We start from the raw sequence: 19,610 nt of genomic DNA on the forward strand, positions 1-19,610 counted from the left end.
TTAGGGCAGATGTCTGTCTGTCTGTCTGTTTGTCTTTCTAGCTATCTAGCTTTGTCAAACACTAACAAACTAGTGGGACTAGAACGTTGACCATGGTCTTAATTAAAAGCCTTTGACCAGATATGTTCCAGAAGTTCAAAACAAATTAGGTATTGGCAACCTGAAGGGCACATTATATGTGGGCAGAAAAGTTTATTAGAAAGACCATTTATTTTATATACCATGTGTTGGGGTTTAGCAGGTTCAGAATACATAATCAAATGGAAATTCTTATGTAAGGAGCGATAGGCAGAGAGGTTACTGTAGTTTATATCTAGGTTTTGGAGGCAGACCTGTCAGAACAGGTCGTCCATGTTTTACTAGTACATAAATAACAGCAGGATTCCATGCATATCACATAACCCCAACCCCCGCCCCTACACCAACTAGGCTTATCCTCACAACTTGTAAAATGACAATTGCTGGATAACTAATGGCATTGAACTCGAGTGCATCATTGTGCTGTTGGTTATTTGCTTTTGATAAGTTGACCTGCATGCTTTGTTTTCTCTCCTCAGAGTCACTCCATCACTAGGAATGCAGCTTTATATAGACCATAACTTCACAAGAGCAAATCTGTCATACATGGAGCATCAAGTGGATTCTATGCTTCTCCTTTGCCTCCTGTTTATCACGAGGTTCTGCTCTATTGTCTTGCAGGCCTAACTACCATGACCTTCTCAGCACAGGGAACAGGTAAAGCATGTTCTGGCTCACCATTTTCTGGTCAGCAACAACTTCTCCTAACCCATTTCATTATACCAAAGGGTGCCACCTAACAAAACATTGTGGCAGCCTTAGTTAATTTTATTTTTTGCACTACAATTCCTTTTATTAGGAATTTGTAATATTCGATACCCTTGGGGTCAGAGCAAGGCCAGCCAATGTACATTGCCCTGGAAGAATCGCGATTGCTCAAGGGCTCAGCAGGGTAGGATCCCTTTAGGCAGTATCAGGATTCAAACTGGCAACCTTCCGGATACCAGCACAGATCCTAGCCTCAAGTAACCACTCTGCCTATAAGAGCCACCACTCTGCCTAAGTTTAGAGAAAAGGCCAGGAAAAATTTAGTCCAAAGCCTTTGCAAAAATTGAAAACACTTTTGAAAAATAACAAATACATCTTTTGATTTAGTATTCACAATCTCGGGTGTCACCATCTACTGTATATACAGTACCATTATCTCACTAACACCACAGGAGTCCACTTTCTGAAGCTACATGATGGCAGCAGGTGACATTATTATCAACAAACATCGCACAACTCAGCACCTGTTACCAACATGGAGATTACAAAATGGTGTAACTGTAAACACTAAAATAATGTGAGTAATCACCACCTTCGAAAGGACATTCTGTTTTCAAAATAATAACTGATATAAATTCTATGACTTTCAGAACCATGAAATCCTGAGTTAGTTAACCATTAGGGCAGATCTGAATGTTGCTTGAGAACTTCAATGACACATTGTAAAGAAAACAGTCAATTTCCTGGCATGGAGAGTCTGACCTCAAAAATAGTTTGGGTCAGAGCTTTGTAAAATTCATGCAAAATGGCTGTGCCCATAATTAAAACAAACACCAAGACAGTATTAATATGACACCACTGAAAAGTGATAAAATACTCTGACTAGTTCAGATACAATTACAAAGACAGTTGCTTGGCATGCTCCATTAATGTATTTTTTATTAGTTAAAGCTCTGATATTAAGTTAAACATCACAGCATCAACGTTTTAGGACAACGTAAGATTGGTTATTTTTCTTTAGAACCGTTTGTCCTTAAATTGAAGCATACTTATGATTCATTATGATAGACTCACTCTTTGGCAAACCTGCAGCAAATTTCTCATGTTTTAATAAGATTTTGTGGCTAACAATAGAAATAAAGCTATGTAGTAATGTAGTCTTGATTATCTTTTGAGATGTTTTCAGAGAGGACCCCTGCCACCAAACTTCATCAGAAGCAAGCTATCGCATCTGATGAACTCTGGTCTATCTCAGAGAAAGGTCCAGTTATACATCCTCTGGCAGAATGCTCTCATCCGGGTGTTCAAGGCCAGGGGTTGACTATAGGTTTTCTCAATCTTCATCATAGGCAGTTGCCATCCAACAATGATTCTTGTGGAAACAGAGATCTTCTCCTTCATGGCTGAAACAAGCAATGAAAAGTCCATTTTGTGAACTTCTGGCTGAAAGCAATGAACATCATTTACCCCAATGTAGAGCAGGCAGCATCCCAAAAATATTGTTGTTATGCTTCTTGAACACCAATGAGGCTCTTTCTTTAATATCAAGAAGTTTGTGTACCAGAGATCACAGGACAAAAGATTTTGTGTTCAAAAGTAGAAAGTTTCAGTGCACTAATCAAGTCTCCAGTAACAAGGATGATGTCATGATATACTTGCATGATGGGAGAGTGAGGATGTTTGTGGTGAAATGTGCCTGGGAATGTTGAGGTGACCTGGACTTGGGATTGTGCTGGCATGGTTGAAGCAAGCAGATTCTGTTTTCATGGATAGAAGCAGCTTTGAGGCTGACTGTAGCCAAAGGTTTGGAGTGTGCCATTTAGCGGTTTATTCTATACACAGTATTTGATTTAAAATGGGTAACTGAGGCCATAAATACATAAATACTGCTGAATCCACATAAATCATTTGACAGTTAGATGGGAAGAGACAAGTGGAAGACGAATCAGGATGGCTATTTAAAAGGGCAGATGTGCTCCTTGTTTGATGATGATCAATACTGTACATAGCCAGAGACCAAATTGTCTTATTTAGTGTCCCTGAGTACAAATCCCATGTTTGGCAAATGTGTGTTCTTATTTTGAAATCTGACAAAGTACAAAGCTTGGGTGATTGCATTAAACAGTAGAGCTCACCTACGGGATGGATGGAGGACATCAGTCCTGCCTGTACCTAGGAACCCTACCTCCACACTCTCTTTTTCAAATCAGGCCATAGCAAATTTCAGTAACCCTGCCTATTATGCTTTCTTCAGTAGCTCTCCCTCGAATATTGTAGTATTGTAAGTGTCCATATATAGACTCTATATGTATAGACTTTTGGTTTATAAAGTTGCAATCTCTAATGAACATATTCCCAAAGTGTGTCCCCTACTATATACAATTGGTGTAGTCGCAGGATTGTTGCTGAATTGCTAGCCATGATGAGTTATTTTATTTTTTTTATAGGTGCTTAACATTATATTGGCATGGAAGGAACAAGCTTAATGTTGGTGGTAGTCCATGGACACTCGTGGTTGAGTTAATTTAAATTGAGCATCCGCCCCGTGCTGGATATACTACTTTGGTCTGAATGTTGTGGCAAAAAGGTGACATTACAGAGTTGACTATGGCTCTACAAAAGCTTCTTACCTATCTAGCTTGCATTCTGCTCCCTGATTTCAGATTGTTTTGCAAGGAACTCCTGAATCTTTCTATTCAAAGTCCTTAGTTTGTCGGTAATGCTCACAAATGACCATCTTTCCATTGTTTTCCATTCATGTTATCTCCAAAACTTGTCAATGAAAACAAATTTTATAACATCCAGTTTATTTCTGTATCCGTTCTTGTACAAAAGTAAAGCATATTGAGATATACAGTAATGAAAAAGTTATAAAATTATAATGATGATTCTTTACATTTATATAGCATTTTTCTCACTACTCAAAGTGCTTTTCATAGTGAGTGGGGAACCACTTCAACCACTGACAATGTGTAGCACCCAGTAAGACTATCACGAAGGCCAGCCATTTTTCGTGGTGCGCTCACCACACATGAGCTGTTAGGTGGTAAAAGGATGAGAGAGAGACAAATAGAGACAGGGGATGATTAGGGTAACAGAATGACTAAGCTGTGGTGGTACCCTGCTGGTATCACCAATGCCAGTTCTAGCAAACCCAAGTTTTCCTGGATATTATCCACCCAAGTACTGGCCAGGCCTGAACATTCTTAGCCTCAGGTGGATGACCTCTTCTGAGGTGCAGGTGGTATGGCTGCTGGCAATAAGTTGAAGAAAAGTTAAAATGGAAGATTCTCTAGTTTAAGTCGCCTAAAGATTAATTTGATTAATCTATATCACAAATAATAGGCTGATGGCATCTCTAGATTGGTCAGTGTTGATCAGTTTATGATTTTGCCCTGAGGTAGATTAACACCCTGTCCAAGACTCGGTTTCTGTCTTGCACCCACTTCTCATGAGACAGACCCTGCCCTTGGATACTTTGGACTAAAAGGGTTTGAGAGTGATTATCTGATTAAGTAATAATTATGTTCTTCTGTCTTTCTGTTCTCTCTCTCTCTCTCTATCCTTCTAGAGCTGTTTGACAAGCCTGTCCTGACAGTCCACCCCAGAACATCTTTGTTAGAAGGTGACACTGTGATCCTAATATGTCAGTCTAACACCAACATAACAGACATACAGCTTCAATACAGATTCTACAAAAATGAGAAATATCTGAGTCATGGAGATTCAGAGAGTCAGTTAAAAACATTGAAACTTCAGAAGGCTGACACCGGGAGTTACTGGTGTGAGTGGAACCAAAGAGTGGATAGAGAAGAAAGCAAGTGACCATGTGTTTGTGGTTGTGCAAGGTGAGTGCACACATCCTGCTCAATGTGTTTCCTGGTCTTGCCTTAATTCTGCCATTCTCTTCTCATTGATGATGCCAGTTGACCGTACTTCGGTGTTTACTGAATATGCATTGACCTACCAAACATAGTGTGATGAGTGTTGCATGAGGCCTGCTAAGTGCTAAGTGTCAATATGTAAATCCCAGTTTCTGTTTTGTCTAAAATGGTGGTTGCCTTACAAAGGGTTTAAAATCATGTCGACACCTTCAAAATGTGAATATCTTGGGTAGATTAGTCTACAACACTGGACAACCCTTTGTAGTAAAAATTCCCTGAGGTAAAAGTTTTATATTTCGGAATTTGGGAAAATAATGCAATGAAATGAAGACACCCTTGGGCTGATGCTATCTGTCAGTCTATGCATTTGGTCTCTATGTTTTATACACTGTGTCCTTGGCCTTGAGATGAAACTGATTAAAGTGGACTTGGCTGTGGTGTGTCTCATTTTGGTGCAAGTAAAATAAGAGTTAAGTAGGTTATTAGAGATCAATAATAGAAGTGTGGAGGGAAATGATAAACTTTGATGCATATAGTAAAGTAATCTATTATATAAAAACAAATCTTTCGCTGATGAGACTTTTTAGGAACAAGACTTTTGGAAAAGATTTTCTCAAGCCCCAAGATGAGAATATTGCCATGAGATTATTTCAAATCATGCCCTTCTATCAATCATTTTCAAACAAGACGTCACCTCTCATTCGTGTGAATGGTTTTGTCAGACACACTTCCTGCACTCTCAGCTCTTATAAATTTTAACGTTTTCCTCACTTTAAGTTCCCAATAAAGAAGACGTATTATGTTCAAATCTTATTAAAGAATTTCATTACGAAGGGTTATCAACAGAAAAAATGAGGCGTGCAGGCAATCCTAGCACCGAGAAATGAGGAAGTTAGAACGAATTAACTGGCAAAAAATGTCGATCAGTTACACAGCAGATTGGTTAAATGTATATCAGTAGACGATGCTGAAACAGTTGGTGGTGATCGTGCGGAGATAGAAAAACATCAACTTACAATATATCCGTGAATATCTACAACCCGTTAACTGCGTCTGGTCTTCCACCGCACAATTACTGTAAAAAGAAGGACGTATCCAAGAAAGGTAATGGAGTACATCTTCAGGGGATAACATGAGACACCAAAGGAGATCTTGATGTGCCATTTGTATTGAAACGTTAACAGTTTCCTGTTAGAATAGCTTTTGCAATGACAATTAACAGAGCCAAACATTCGAAAAAGTCATTTTATTTAATAGAGAGAAAGAAATTGAATTAAATTCGGGCGGTTATACATTAGTTGATGCATATGTAACAATTCAAATGAGAAATAAAAATCTGTTTAAATTGTAAATCTGATTTTTTTCTTGATTAACGAGGCCAAAGATTTGGCCGTTTGAGAAAAATAATCGTACATGTGTGTTGTAAGCAGAATCTGAATGACTTGGGCTGGCAAGAAAAGATATAGGATAAGATATCTGATATCTCCAGTTCCTTTAGGGACTTTATACTAGCTATTATCATTTAAAGTACAGAAATTACGTTCTATACTATGTTTGCGGTGGATGTGATCAGAAAGGCACTGATAATTCCAAAGACCGGTCAAGAAAAACTGTTGGAAAAGGGATTTTTCTTATAATGCTTTTATTTTCATGTTAAAACAACTGGTCATTTTACTTGGCTACTGAAAATGTTTTTTGTTCACTAATGCTTTAGTGTTTAATTAAGAATGACCTAAATATTTGATCATTAGTTTAAGCAGAAAGACTAATTAGCTCTGACATATTAGTTCAATGAACTTCGGCTGTGCAACAGAGTGCCCCGATGAATCCGAACACGGGGTCGCGGGGTTCTGTTGGAGCCAATCCCTGCCAACACAGGGCGCAAGGCAGGGAACCAATCTCGGGCAGGGCGCCAACCCACCGCAGAAACAAAAATCATAATACTATTCAAAATAGTAAAATGATTTCTAATTATCCCCATGTGTTAATAGAAATAATTTTAGTTTTGAGTAGATAGAAAATATCAACATTTTGTGCTAGTGTAACAGTGAGTGCTTTTAAATGCACGTACAAAACTGGGATAAGGTGTGCAACCTGCTTTCTTATAAATCTCCGTTTAAATGCACAAGTGTACTTACAGATTTTTCCTTTGTCAAAAGGCTCCTAGGTGATAGAAACGAGCTAAGCAAAAAATAAAAAAAATCACTGACCTGCAGCAAATCCTAAAACACACGTGGAATCTGTCTCTCTTGTGCGGTGTGGGGTTACTTTTAAAAATAACTTCATTACATTACTCACACGTCTAAAATCACCCGGAATTTGGGCTACTGTTCTGTATTAAAATCATTACATTTAATGAAATGAATGAAAACACCGTTACAGTAAGCTCCTGGAGTATGGAGGAATATTTCGGACAAAATGAAATAAATAAATAAATGCGTAAATAAATAAAAGTACTGTGAAATGTGAGCATAAATAAATAAATGTGTCATGAAATCACAGCCTTAATAAATAAATATGTCATGAAATGAGAGCATAAATAAATAAATGTGTCACGAAATATGTTTTTCGTTGCTTATTTATTTATTTCATTTTGTCCGTAACATTCCTGCAAACCGTCATGAAATACGGTTTGAAATAAAACTTCACTTTCACTCGTCAAAGTTGAGAGGGTGGGCTCTAACACGCCCTCTAGTTACTGATTGGTGAATCGATAGCACAAGAATTAATTAGAAAAATGCTTACTACTGCCGATGAAATGGACTCTGCCGAAGATATTACGTATTTCAGAGAGAGAATTGAAGATTCTCACACGCACAATGCGCGTGCCCAAACTCGCGCACACACGCACGAATGCTCTGAAGCACCTTGCAAGCCTAAAGCATTTTTTAAAAAAAGGGTCTTACCTGAATCCGTATAATAAATCGGAGACTCTACGGGGATATAACCATCTAAAAATATATATATAAAAAAAGGATTCAAACTTCCATTTTTAAAAATAAGTTCATTTAACGCTTATAAGAATCACGAATAGTCTGCATGAAGAACAGTTATATTTCATTTCATCCTATACAAAGATAAAAGAAATCATTTTTCTAAGAAGTTCATATAGACGCTGGGGGCTATGTGCTTTGGAAACAGTTGAAAAATGACCGACGTATTCGTGGCTTGCCAAAGGGTGTTGTAAAGGCCTCTAGTTAAACCAGCACACTTCACTATAGCCTCGTGTGCTTCCTTATAAAGCTCCGTTTAAATGCACAAGTGCATTTACAGTGTTTTCCTTTGTCAACAGGCTCCTAGGTGATAGAATTGAGCTAAGCAAAAAATTAAAAAATCACTGACCACAGCAAATCCAAAACACATGTGGAATCAGTCACTCTTGAGCGATGTGGTGTTACTTTAAAAAAATAACTTCATTATATTATACTTACACTATATAACGTTTTTAGGTTACTCATTTTGTAAGGGACGGTAGACCTGGGCTGGCATCTCGACATGTACAGGACATGGTTCATTACTCAGCCAGGAGGACAATGTAATTAAGGAAATTAGGGTTTTGCTCTTTTTTAGTAACTGTCTTTTGTCTGATTTTAGACAGACCCAGAAAATAAACCCTAAAGTTAAACTCTGTATATAGGTGAACATTTTGGTATCAGCCACCAATCAGCCCAGGCTAGATATTTTAGAGCGTCTCAAACATGATTTAAAAGGAACAGGCATACGTCTGTGTGATTTTTACAAGGCTTATATATCAAAATATATTTAAAAGGGGATGAAATAAGTTTTTAGATCAATTTTAAAGCATCTCTCTTTATAGAGCTGTATTTTGGAAGTGCTTTATGTTAATGTTTACCAATCATTTGAACCGGAATATATTTAAATGGGGATAAAAAAAGGTTTTAGAACAATTTTAAAGCATCTCTCTTTATAAAGCGGTATTTTGGAAGTGCCTTATGTTTGCCAATCATTTGAACGGACACAAGCCACGCTTTCGTTGCACGCGTCTTTGGAATGTCTCCTAGAAACATCCTTTGTTTTACAAGCTGCATTCCACAAGGTAAAGCCATTTTTGTTGCCTAGGTGCTCTGAATCAGCCCTTCCTTTCCCCCTAACCGGTCACACAAACACCTGCCATCTCTGGGCTGTAGGCGCATTTCTGTATCCCGGAGGTCCGATCTGTTTAAGGCTATGGCTTTAAGATTCAAGGACAAATGCTAGCGTGGTTTTCGAATACCGCTTCTGGTAAATATTTGTGCTCCGTTCACTCTGGGATTATCTGAATACAATTCTAACTTTTAGAAAACTATTCGCCGTGCTTTCGCGATCTGTTTCCTTAGGGGCAGCTGATTATTTAAAATGGGAGATGATGGATGGAACAGGGCTTTTTAAAGATATACAAAATATACAACCGAGGCTAGCATCTCAAACGTTCTTTAAAAGGTCCTAATTGCCTATTATTTAACTGTGCGAGTGATTTTTAAATCCTTTAACTTTAAAAGTTACACACGTAACTTGTTCTCCGGACTTAGCAGCTGTCGACGTGCAAGCTTGATGTGCGCTCCCGTTCCGGGTTAGGGTGGGGGGTTGACAAGCGTGCGCTCGCAGAACACAGCATAGGGTGGGGTGTTTCTGTCAGCAGAGCTCCGGCCTCATACAGTTTGCAGCTATAGACCTCGCAGGGCCCTGCAGGGGCGGCTGTCCTGCTCCCACTGTCTACACAGAGCCTGTCATTTTTTTGAGAGGCAGGGGCTGCTAAAAAGCCGGGCTGCTTGATTTCTGTAAGGTGGGAATCTTGAATCACCGCTAAGGCAGTTTTTTTACTGCAGAATCTGTCTGTGAGATGGAAAAAAGCAGCTTGACTTAGTTCAAAGCAAAGATCAGATGTTTTAATTGTGTGTTCATCTTAAAATCGTAGATAGAACAAAATTCTTAAGCTTTTTATACGGCTTTTCAGAACTGGCAGGGACTTGTGAGGGACTGGGAAGTGTCTTTCGACCTTGACTGCATGTGCACTTTGAGCTTCGACCCAGCAGAGGCTGTCTCGCTCTCAGCTCTCAGCATCAACTGTGTAGAGTGAGTGAAGGGACAGCTTGTCAGTCAGAAGAATGTCTGGGGCTTGACTTAGATAAAATAAAAAACGGTTTACAAGTGCTAAACTAAGGTTTAGATCTTTAAAGTAAGTAGATTATTTTAAATAATAGATAGATACAGGAGTTCTTACCCAAACCGTAGAGGCAGGCAGCTCTGCCCTTGAACGCTTGTGTGTCTTGAGGAAGTGGGACACCAACAGGTCTGTAAATGGCCTGGATTTGTCAGGGCATGCCCGTTCAAGGAGGGGGGGCTGCTCTTGACAGTTTGTTTAATTAAGCACCTGTGGGATGAGTTCAAACAGGGGTCAGACATCCATCAAATTCCCCTTGACAGTTTCCTGAGCCAATCAGGTGCCGGGGGCGGGTTCAAAGGGGGGGGAACAGACATCCATCAAAAGGCCCTTGACAGTTTCCTGAACCAATCAGGTGCCAGAGGGGAGCTGAGTCCGTGGGGAGATGTGGCGTCAGCAGGAGGCGGGACTTCGGTGTTGCATCAGCTGGGAGGGACTTCGGTATTGCGTCATAGGGTGGGGCTTAAGGGTCATCAATCATAGGGGGGACTTCGGTCCAAAGTCCAAAGGGCGGGCTTAAGGGTCATAAATCATTGTGACAGAAGCCGCATGCATATAACTACTCACATGAAAGCTTTAGTTTAGACTCTGGGTAGTCTGTTCAGGTCCATGTAATAAAGACTCTGTAAAGGAGAATAGTGTCCCCCTAGGACCCTCCAGTGATTAAACCCTGCCCTTCACACAATGCTATGAGAGTACAAGACTAAGGCGAATGGAAAAATAAATGTATGAATGTGGCAAGGTGCCACCCACAGAGCTCGGTTTCCTGCCCACCTTCAACACCGTAAACATAAACCACTTCAAGAGATGGATTGATTATTAATCTTGCATTGCTTGTTTCACAGCCGAAGTGGAGGAAACTTAAAGAGAAATACAAGGCATGCTTACAGACTCTGCTCTCTGTGAGGCAGCAGATATCTTTTGAACACAAGTCTCGTTTGACAGATAAATGTGCTAAGTATGAGTGAAAAAATAAACCCCATGATGATATTAAAAATGCCTTGCATGGATAGTTGTGCTCCATCTCTGGCACCAAGTCTTTCTTCTTGCAGGGAAGTTAGCACTGAAACGGAGGAACACGTGGGAACCTGTGTATGTTGGAAACACTGTGATCCTTGAGTGTGGCGTGAGCGGAGATTGCTCTGACTCTAAGTATCTCTGGTTCAAGTGGTGTCCGGCGGGCTCGGGTAAACAGCTTGAAGGAGTCACCGGATGCAGCTCACGATCCACTCTGCAGCACTCTCTGACAGCGGAGAATACTGGTGTTATTCCTCCAGAGAGGATCCGCCATACAGCAATGGTGTCTCATTGACTGTTCAAGGTGAGTGTCACTGTGGGGGACTTGAGCAGTGAGCAGTGGCCTCTTGTTGTCCGACACAAACAGGAAAGAAGAGGACCTGTGATAACACAGAGCTGTGCTGTGGCTTTAGTGGAGGAAGTGTACCTCACTAAGCATCATCTGCCTTCTTATTTCTTCATAGCAATCTGAAAGGTGCGGCAGATTTCAGCAGAGCGCACTGTAAAATGATGCACAACATTCATGTTATTTTAAGTTCCCAGTTTGCTGCAATAAAACTAAATGGATGACCACATAGCTAACCAGCATGAGCTTTGAGTTTAGCAATTTTGTGCAGATTTGCTCTGAATACGTCCAACACGGTCTGACGTCTACACACTCCATAAAATGCCCAAGAAGGAAAGGGCACGGGGAACAAGCCACACACCTAGCCCAGATAACACTAACATATTTAATTGTAATAAATAAAGAAAAGCTGCAAGAATTCAAAATCTCTAAAAAGAAAAATAAATATAAAATTTGGAAATCACAAAAGCGAAACCTGGACAAAATGAAAGAGTGCCACAACTTCCCAAAAGAAACATAAATAAACTAAAGAAAGGTCAAATCCAAAATCCATGATTTAAAAAAATTACTAATCATTACTAAAATGAGAGCTGAAAACAGAAAATCCAAAGCTAATAAACAAAACCTGCACTGCTAGTGCAGAAAGACTGGCTGTCTGAGTTAAGCAGTAGCCCAGGAGATGGCATGAACCTTCAACATAGCAAAAACTGGGAGATCTGAAGATCTTTACCCAAACCAAAATGCTTAACCTAACGTCTAGTTAAAATTGCTATCACTATTAGTGTGAGTGAGCCCTGCTGAACTGACTTTGTATCAAGTTTGTTAAAATGTGGAAATATTTTGAAATTTTGGTGAACTTGGTGAAATTCTTTGATATCCACGAGGAAGAAGAACTCTATAGTGTCCAAAAATGTTCATGAGCTGTGAGTCATCAGTGCTAACCACTGCGTCACCATGGCTGCCTCAGATATAGATACTGTATGTATAAATATGTGTATATATGTGTATATATATACCGGGTGGTCCAGGTCTAATTATGCAGATCCGGATCGGCTGGATGACTTTGATTTATGTGGGGACGATTCCAGTTCGGTGAAGACAATTCTTCATGTCGTCAGTTCCTTACACTTCTCAATGGTTCCCGGGTTTTTCAGATAATTTTCTATGTAATAAACTTAATAAGGTATAGTGTAATGAAAATTGCATACTTAGATCTGGACCACCCTTTACACTCAGACACATTTATTTCTCTCTCTAGATGTGACGAATGGACACCCACAGAGTCTATGATGAACCAGGGTAGGATTTGTGTGGTACACAGTGAAAAGTGTAACATGCATAATCTAGCAGTGAAGAATGAATAAGGCTATGCTGAAGAATTAATTTCCATAACATTCTCATTGAAATTCTCTCTTGAAAAGAAAATACTGCTGGTTTTATTTATTTATTTTAAAAAATGCATAAGTGAAGCCCAGCTGGTAGAGCCGTAAAGTACAGATATACACAGCAGCATCTATCAGTGTATGTCTATGGATTAGACCGAGTAGTGACATCCCCATCCAGCATGGCTGCTACAGCTCTATGATGGCATGCTGGTCTCACAAAGTATCATGGGGTGCTGGGAAAAAGCATTTCTAAGCCAGGTGCACAGTGAATGTTCAGGGAAAATTTCTGCTGACAAGGTTACTGGTGAACTTAGCAAATTTGCTACAAAAAAATCCTGTAGTGAATTTGGCTGATCAGCACTAATTATTATAAATCATAAACCAGAACAGCAAATCAAAATTATACACTAACTCCACAATCTTGGATGTCATCAAGTATGCAGTGCATACACGCCTCAGCACCCATGCAACATGTCACTGCAATAGGAACACAAAATGGCAGTGCCTATGGTAAACCCAAATGGTGTGTTTGTCGAGAATTTCCAAATAGTTCAAAGTGGTTCAAATGCAGTCATCCAGAAAGGTATTCCAGCAGTCAGCATGACTTGTTGCACACAAAAGAGAAAAACACTCCACTTCCCTGACTCAACGCTATCGACTTCCTCTTAGTGTTCAGAAGCCATTAAGAAGGCAAACAGAATGTCAGGTTATATAGCGCTTGGCGTGGAGTACAAGTCACAGGAGTTTTGCTCAACCTTTATAACACACTGGTGAGGCCTCATCTGGAGTTCTGGGTGCAGTTTTGGTTCAGCCTACAAAAGGACATAGCAGTGCTAGAAAAGGTCCAGAGAAAGGCGACTAGGCTGATTCCAGGGCTACAGGGGTTGCATTATGAAGTAAGATTAAAAGAACTGAGCCTTTACAGTTTAAGGAAAAGAAGAGGAGACATGATTGAAGTGTTTAAAATTATGAAGGGATTAGTCAGTGGATCAAAACTGTTATTTTAAAAAGAATTCATCAAGAACACGTGGACACAGTTGGAAACTTGTGAAGGGTAAATTTCACACAAACATTAGGAAGTTTTTCTTTACACAGAGAACGATAGATATTTGTAATAAGCTAACAAGTAGTGTAAAAGATAGTAAGACTTTAGGATTTTCAAAACTACGACTTGATTTTTTTAGAAGAATTAAGTGGATAGGACTTGTGAGCTCTGTTGGGTTCAATGGCCTGTTCTCGTTGAGATTGTTCTAATGTTTAAATTTATATTCGGTGTTATTTAAATTGACAGCTATCTGAAAGTTTTGAAATTATTTTGTATTGTGTTTTACGTCTGGTTTAGTCTCCATAGACTTCACAATTTGTAGTTTTGTTTCCTTGGTTAATATTTTGACTAAAAAGGAGTTGAACCAGAAAAATGTTGAGTGAGGATCAGAAGAAACAACACAGTCAAAAAGCAAGCAAAGGTCAAAACCAGAAATCAATGAGAGTCCTCAAACCCAAAGCGTAAACCAAAAATCAGAGTCAAAGGACAGAACTTCGCCTCAATAACCAGTAATCACAAAATTAAGGAAAATAAGTCACTAGGTTTGGCCCAATCTGTAACACAAATGATTTTTTGTGAATCTTTAAATCTGCACACCAATGACAGATCAGGTCCCACCATCGCCAATATGTCGGCGTATATGGGATGCCACACTCAGCCACTCACACTTCACCTACTGCTTGGAGGGCAACTCCTATCCCCAAAGTAAATCAGCACGCACGCTGGCCAGAGCCACTGCCAGGGTGAGGCAATAATGACACCTGTCAGGGCCCTGAGCAGTGGGAGGTTGTCTTCTTACACAAGGCAAAGCAGCTGCCAATGAAATGGAAATCCCTGCGTGTTCAAATCAGGTCGGTGTCACAAAAGACCAAGGCGTCTTGTTGAGTCTAATGGATCTGATGCAGAAACAGATGATCAGGAATCCCAAGATCCAGAAGTAAAATTCATAAGATGCACGTTTCACATTATGATGGATTCCTTAATTTCAGAATTGTCCAGGCATTGTGAAAGCCTAAACAGCATATGTAGCCTTTCTTGTCCAATTTTAAACTTTAGGAGCATGAGCAGAGAGAAGATCTCAGCCTCTTGTGCAAATTTAGATAAAAAAATATTCAAAAGATCTGTGCATCATTAAAAGATGAGGTGATTCACGTCAAGAACGTGTATGACGCAAATGTTAAGGTCTGAAGGTGGGAACTGTGATCATTGATATCATATCATGAGATACACAGACAGAAATAAAATGTTGCAAAAGATAACATTGACTCCATTAGTAATTTTAATTCAGAGCTACCAGACCCTCCACGCATCATAAGACACGACATGAGATACGATATTATATAAATGTAATTACGGTTGCGTGAAATTTCAATGTGGTTGGACGTTAGGTTGAGTGTAGCATAGGCACGTCACCCGATCAGCTTGGGTGGCAAAATTATCGTAGTATCGTAGCCAGGAGGCCCTGGTGCTCAGCCATAATGGTCAGGGGCCCAAGATTTTTCTGCCAGCGGACTATGCTAGTCCACTGTGATTTTGGTTCTGACCACCTGCCTCCACTCTATACATCATGGGCTCCATTCCAGCTCTTGCGTTTTGCTCTGATCTCTTAAACTTCATCCCGTTCAGATTCTCCTTCATTTAATGCTCCTCGCTCACGTGCTTTAGCTTCCTTGAACGCAGTTGCAGCAATCTTGACTCCGGCACTAACAAGGAACACATCAATCCACACATGCGCATGTGAATGCAGGATCACCAGTGCAGTGCCACTTCTGCCTCTGAGCCACCACACCTGTAGCCCCCACCGAAAAGTGGAGCTGCTGCTTATTGATTTGTTTAAAATGCTTCTGCCACAGACCCACTATAACACATGGAGCCCAAGCCATTAATGATGATGCAAGTGTTGAGCTGCCATAAAACAATGGGTCATCCCCCTACCTTAACAAGTGAGTCCTTTTATTTCTGTTTCTTGTAGATTTTGATGTGGGCAACACCCTTCGACTTGGATTATCAGGTCTGGTGCTAATTTTGATTCTGGTCATTGCAAGAATGCTTTTCTAGAAATCACTACAAGGTGAGTCAAGTTTGAAAATTTTTTAAGAGTGTTAAATAAAAATATTTTGTTTTGAATTGACTTCAAACTTTAATTACATTGCACATTATCAATCAGGTGCATTCCTTCAGATGCGTGCCCGTAGTTCTAATGAGTGCGTCTGTTTGAGTGCTCTGCCTTGGATATTTGTCATGTGAGTTTGGCTTTTCTTTAATGAGTGTAATGTTTTTACAGATTCATCAGAACTGAGGCCACCCTGTAAAGCACAGCCATCGCCTTTGTCGTCACCACATCTGAGGCAGGCAGACCACGCCTGCATCACAAGTTTTACAGCCACCTGAGACTCCAGGCGTCGTACACCTCAAATCTGTCAGCCTTGTGCTTCTCCAGCTGATTGCATTGCATAACAGGGGTGATGGCTACCAGAAAATCACAGTGCAAACAAACAAAAGATTAAACTGGACTTGAACTTGAATGTAAACTACATTTTCTAAAATGTTATTTGGCTTCAGGGACATTTGCTGCAATATCTGTAAGTTCCAGTTTTGCATGTCTGCATGCTTTCCTATTGTTGACATGTTTTATATGCAAATCAATTATTTTGCTTTTAAATAAACTAATAAAGAACATGATGTGATGCAAGAGCAGTGCTGTGGGGCAGACTATGCCGGGGAAAAGATGAGCAGTTATCTGACAGCTGTAATTGAGGACCCTGAGAGGAAGTTACTCTATGGGTCCATTCTCTATACCATTATGTAAGGCTAAGCGGGCAGTGCCCATTTTGCTAGGCTTTTCAGTGGCTCACAAGGCCTGTTGAGGCAGCAGATCCAGTTGCATGCCCACCACCTGCTCACCTGAGTAAACAGCTGAACTGCGGCTCGTAGCCGTATCCACCTGTCATTCATCTGACAACAAAGGTTCAGGTCAGAGGGACATACAGTTTAGGTTTGTGTTTCCCAAATCAAACCTGCCTGGATGTGATAAACAAAATTTAGGGAACTGTGTAATATAACTGTTCATACTGGAAGTGAACTTGATCCAGCCACCAGAGGTTACCACATCCTTCAAAACTAGCTGCAGACACTCTCCGTTCAAAGAGACAAAGCATAGTCTTTTAGGCATCTGAAAGCTGACAACTTATAATTTTTGTGAAGTGAAAGCAGGCAGGCGCTCTCTGGGAGTGAGAAGTCCTCCACTATCTGTGGAGCAAAGAGCTCACCAACTTTCTTAGGCATGGAAGCTACTTTACATAGAGCCTTGGAGCTGGACGCCCTCAACTAGCCCTACTCTGCCAAGCCAAGCTCTGTGCCAGTGACTGAGTCCAGTCTGAGAAGGAGCCAGAGAACTTGAGCACCTGCACTCTTGTGCCAGAATTAGTAAGGATTTACCTTATGATGATGCAGAGGGCGCCAAAGAGTCTGACAGCAAGCAGCAGCACATTACACCACGGACTAAGCTGCATGTAACACAACCCAAAAGTGCAGGAAAGGTCTGCACCGAGTGGATGTCATCCTTAAAGCCTTGGCATCGTAAAATGGTTTACCTGTGCTCAGATAAATTAGAACTCTTAATAGCTAGTAAACCGCCAGCCTCTTCAGTGTTCTCTATTTGTCTTGAGTCCAGTCGTCCTGTCATGATACGCAGTTATCATGTTTCTATAATCATTGTGTTTACTAATAAATTGTATTATGCGGTTTCTTAGAATTAATGTGGGTCAGTTACATTGGTAAAAGTCTAACAGCCAGAGACCCCCTCCTAAAGAAAAGGTAAGAAAAATAAAATGGGAGCCATACCAAATTATTTCATTAATTGCAGATATTGCCAAGTTGAAATAATTAACTGAGTGATCAATTCCCCTTTTCCCCTACATTATCCCAGTTGCACTTCAGAATTTCTAAGTTGGATGGTGCACCAGGAAAGCTTGGTGCTTTAACAATGCGGTGGACATTAGTGTTTAACTGGAAGACCTTTCTTGGGCAAGGTTTATCCAAAATAAAAGTTTCTGTTGTGTTTCATTAACCACTGTGAAAACAGGCCATAATGGGATGATTAATGGTAAATATTTAGAAGGTGTGCCCTGATTTAATAAATCCTTCCTAACTTAGCTCTAAGATATGGGATGGAGGCCATATGTGGAATCACTTAGTAAATTCCTTCTTCTTTCAGCTGCTCCCATTAGGGGTCACCACATCAGATCATCTTTTTTCCCTATCTTCCTGTCCTCTGCATCTTGCTCTGTTATACCCATCACCTGCATGTCCTCTCTGGCCACATCCATAAACCTTCTCTTAGGCTTTTCTCTTCTCCTCTTGCCTGGCAGCTCTATCCTTAGCATCCTTCTCCCAATATACCAAGCATCTCTCAAACCAACGCAATCGCTCCTCTCTGACTTTGTTTCCCAACAGTCCAACCTGAGCTGACCCTCTAATGTCCTCATATCTAATCCTGTCCATCCTCATTACACTCAATGCAAATCTTAACATCTTTAACTCTGCCACTTCCAGCTCTGTCTCCTGTTTTTTGGTCAGTGCAACCTCTTAGTGAATGATTTTGTTCATTTTCATGAATGTTGGGCTTAGTTGTTGAGGTTCTCTCTATTTAAGGAATATTCTCTTTTAATTTTGTTACCTGCCTGCTTCACTTGCTGGTAAAACAAAATTCCAAGCCAACACAAAAGAACAATTTATGTCAGGTAAAGCAGTTGTTGTCTGCATGTCTAAATCTAATGGTCATCTGCCCCAAAGGGAGAAGAAGATGACCCAGCGTCCAATCACAGCAGTCCATGCTGCTCAAGCCCAGCAGTGCTGAACATTCCTTCAGTGGCCTGAACTCTCAATGAATTCCCACTTCTTAGGGCTGCTGGTCATGCAGGTAGGTTGCGGATCTTCTCTGAAGGTTTTCCAATGGGGTTGCTGCATCATGAACATTTTTTTGTCCTTACACTTGATGTAATCATTTTTTTTGCCATGGTGAACCATCATGAGACCAAATTCACCAGGCATTAGTTTTACTATCTGAGTCAGTGGGTGGTGCCATCCTTCACATCTTATACCACTTTGTGATGACCACTGTGGTGTGCTGGACTGTTAACATCACTTCAGGAAAGGCCCACCACATCAAACTGCTGATTTTAAAGGACAGTCTTAGTTATGAGATGTGTTCTGATCCCTTGGAGGTCGTAGCAAAGGAGAGGATTAAACTAAACTGAGTGCCATTCTGAGCTATTCTGAGGACACTGAGGACTTTCAGCCAAGGAATTATTCAGTAGAAATGTGTCAAGAAACGCTACAGGGGCTCCTTAATAATAGCAGCAATATGCTATAGAGGGCCTCACTGGAACTGTGAAACCCAAGTCAGAAGTTTTTCTTTCTTTTTATTTTATTTTTCCTTTTTTAATCATTCTGGTGTGTGATCAGCCATAGTGTGTATATTTTATTTATTTATTGATTGATTGATTTATTTATTTATTTATTCTACCTACTTAATTTTGTTTCTATTTATTTAAGAGCTTCTGTAAAAGGCCAAATTTTCCTTGGTAAAAATGAAGTTCTGTCTATCTATTGTAAAATAAGACAGAAACAATGATTAAGAGTTGGGGAACCACAATGGTGACCCTTATAATTAAGAGGCTTCAATCAAAAGAAAACATGCAACAACTGTGGGAACTTCTTACAGATGCGAGTTCATAACAGAAATGACTCAAGTTGGCAATTTCCAGGTTACAGAAACATGAGGCAGAAGGGAGGATCAGGTGGAGAGATACATAAGTAACATCAGAGATGAAGTGGCTTCCAACCTTCCATTCTGCAGAGGGAGAAGAAGAGAATGCATTAGTATACATCAACAACCACTGGTCCAGCAAATAATAACCACCACCAAATCTCTTAAGCTGTCTCCTGTGTGCACACTCATGTTTGTCTATCTAGTATATAGTGC

General features: G+C 40.2%; 1 long non-coding RNA gene across 1 annotated transcript; it reads left to right on the forward strand.

Moving 5' to 3' along the window:
* The first annotated feature begins 11,057 nt into the window (after nucleotides 1–11,057).
* LOC120522510 lies at nucleotides 11,058–15,959 on the forward strand. Its single transcript, XR_005632404.1, has 3 exons — nucleotides 11,058–11,152; nucleotides 15,597–15,695; nucleotides 15,909–15,959. It is a non-coding gene; the product is annotated as an uncharacterized LOC120522510 (long non-coding RNA).
* The last annotated feature ends 3,651 nt before the right edge of the window (nucleotides 15,960–19,610 follow it).

This window comes from Polypterus senegalus, unplaced genomic scaffold, assembly GCF_016835505.1.
Source record: "Polypterus senegalus isolate Bchr_013 unplaced genomic scaffold, ASM1683550v1 scaffold_5806, whole genome shotgun sequence".
NCBI lineage: Eukaryota > Metazoa > Chordata > Cladistia > Polypteriformes > Polypteridae > Polypterus > Polypterus senegalus.